Source organism: Mauremys reevesii, linkage group 2, assembly GCF_016161935.1.
Source record: "Mauremys reevesii isolate NIE-2019 linkage group 2, ASM1616193v1, whole genome shotgun sequence".
Classification (NCBI taxonomy): domain Eukaryota; kingdom Metazoa; phylum Chordata; order Testudines; family Geoemydidae; genus Mauremys; species Mauremys reevesii.
This window is the reverse complement of record NC_052624.1, coordinates 255087207-255090031: the sequence shown is the minus strand read 5'-3', so window position 1 is coordinate 255090031 and position 2825 is coordinate 255087207. Positions and strand designations below refer to the sequence as shown.

The window sequence follows — 2825 nt, the reverse complement described above, 5'->3', positions numbered from 1 at the left end:
GTCCGCTGGTCCTGCGGCTCCGGGGGAGCCTCCGCAGGCCTGCCTGCGGGAGGTCCACCGGAGCCGCGGGACCACCGGACCCTCCGCAGGTACGTCTGCAGGAGGTCCACCGGAGCCATGGGACCGGCGACTGCCAGAGCGCCCCCCGGCGGCGTGCCGCCCTCCTTGGGGCGGCGCAAATCCTAGAGCCGCCCCTGAGGATGGCAATACTGCAACCCCCCTAAAATAACCTTGCAACCCCCAGCAACTCCCTTTTGTGTCAGGACCCCCAATTTAAGAAATGCTGGTCGCCTCTGTGAAATCTGTATAGTATAGGGTAAAAGCACACAAAAGACCAGATTTCATGGGAGAAGACCAGATTTCACAGCCCCGATGCATTTTTCATGACTGTGAATTTGGTAGGGCCCTAATCCTTGGGATAGATTAGGAAATGATGTTGTAAATTTTTACCACAATTCTGGTTCTGCCACCCATTTAAGTGAAGGTGGGAGCAGAAAGATCGAGACAGACTCTGCTATCTTGTCACAGCTGAATATTGCTTGTGAAAATACAAACAATGCAGCTGCAAAGACGGGGGAGTGATTTTCCCTCAGCGTGTCTCACCATCCCACGCTGAGTGAAAATGCAAATGAGTCAGGGGATGGGGGAGGGGACATTTGTTTCATACATGCTGGGATGAGTGAAGCAACTAGCTCAAGGGCAGGCACACAGAGTCCAAACTCAGAAGGCAAGTTCACAACCTCCCCTTATCATGGAAACTAGGGCTTTGCCATAGGAAAGGAGGTGGGACAAAGAGAGGAATCTGGATCTGAGAATTCGCCCCTGAGGAGTGAAATGGTTTCCTCAGATACACATAGCCCAGGCATAGAAGACACACTCTGGGAGGACATGTCAAAGCTGGGGTGGGGTGCAAATCTCTGTCCCACCTGACACTAGGTCCAGGGGCGGCTCTACAAATCAGGGGTGCCCAAGCAGCGCGCGCCGCTGCCGCCCCCTTCCCCAGTCCCGCGGGTCCCTCTTCTCTTCCTCTGCGCATCCTGGGAGGGCGGTATTTGGCCCGGTTGAGCTCCCGCCCGCATGCCCTGCCACTGTCCACGGGAGAGACGGACGGCGGACCTGCCGCAGGCATGCGGCCGGGCTCCAGCCGGAGCCAAATGCCGCTCCCAGGATGCCGCCTGCCGGGGCCCCGCCCGCTGGTGCCTAGAGCCGCCCCTGACTAGGTCATAAGAAACCAGGGGTTAATGCTTGGTTAAGGCCAGCTCTGCAAGGAGCCAGGACAGTCCTGTCCGTCTGGACTGATCAAAGCAGTGAGTCCTATACAACCTCAAGGAAAACTCACAGGTGCAGCCTGGGCAGTTGGCACCTTAATGAAAGAGAGCTCACCATCCATCTCACACCCTACTAGATGAATAGGAGGAGGAAGTAACAAGATCAGGTCCCAGCTTCAATCCCCAAAGCTGAATGGAGAGTAAAGGGGGACCAGGAGGGTACATGTGAACTCTCCTAGGTATCTGAGTTACATTCATGTTTAACTAGGGGAGATGTGAAGAATGTGTGGTTACGCTGTAACAATATACGAATGTTATATGTTCTGTTTGATTGTTATTGTGCTGTTTACTATATGTATACAAGGGGTTAATTCAAGGAGGAGATCGCTGCAGGGAGGCAGGAAGGGTGGACAATGACTCCTGATGACAACTGCTCTGCAAACACCTGAGACAATGCAGAAACAACTGCTTGGAAGTCTATCCCTCCCCTCCTGGTGGGCCACCCGATCAGGAGAGAACAAGCAGTCAATAGCTCAGAGCCTCTTAGCAGAGGCAAACCACCATTAACAGTGTGGAGATCTAGCCCTCTCGGGCGGTCACATCCTTATCCTGGGACTGGCTCACCAGGCCAGTCAGTATATTAACCGAAAGGGCTACTTTCAATGGTGCTGCTGGTGGACCATGCCTGCAGGAAGGTAGCTCTCCCGAACCACAAAAAAAGTGTTGGGGGGATGTGGAGTTGCCTATAGTGATCCTCGGGGACCCAGCCTACCGCCCCCTGCCTCATGCTGAAGTCAGATCTCAGCGAAAACCAATATCCCATTTGTATTGTGCTGCTTGTGCTGTGCAATCTCTCTGTGAGAGCAAGGGGGAGACCCTTATGGCGGGATGGGGGGGCAAATCGCCTCTGGCTGCTGGCTGCTGACAGCAGCCAGACACCCGCAGAGAGAAGCCCAGCGGGCTGGCGCTGTGCATTTGCTGTGACTGTTCAGTTTCTTTACAGAGAAGCTACCTGCCCCCTGCTTCAGTTTACTGCTGACTTCTGCAGTGACATTTTAAAATAAAGTTAATGGAATATTTTTTAAGCAACCTTTTTTTTCTAACAGGCAAGAGCGGAGAGAGAGAGCCAGCTCCATAGCTGGAGCAGGGCACCTTCCGCCCATGCACAAAACAAACACAAACTCCCCCCTTCACACAAAGTCTTCTAAAAAAAAACATGTTGGAAACAGTAATGACACAAAACTATTTTTAATAATCAACTACAGTGAGGGAAACGACTGGGATTTGGGCTTGGGTGAGAAGGAAGGGGGAAGGACTTCTCAAAAAAATAGCGAATGAGCTTTTTTGGTACTTGAGCTGCTGGGGTGGAGGGGGTGGGACTTTGTGGCAGGGAGGGCAGTTTGAGATACACTGCAGGGGGCTCTGTCCTGCCTGGCCTGCGGTCCAGAACATCCACAAGGCGCCTGAGCGTGTCCGCCTGCTCCTCATTAGTCCAAGCAGTGTTTGAGTCGTCTGCTGGTCCTCCTCGCCATCTGTCCTGTGTCCCTGTGTGCTGTG

At 53.5% G+C, this 2825-nt stretch overlaps 1 long non-coding RNA gene across 1 annotated transcript; it reads left to right on the top strand.

The window, feature by feature from the left end:
• The first annotated feature begins 331 nt into the window (after positions 1-331).
• LOC120396630 lies at positions 332-1592 on the top strand. The gene is made up of 2 exons (XR_005593260.1): positions 332-936; positions 1221-1592. It is a non-coding gene; the product is annotated as an uncharacterized LOC120396630 (long non-coding RNA).
• The last annotated feature ends 1233 nt before the right edge of the window (positions 1593-2825 follow it).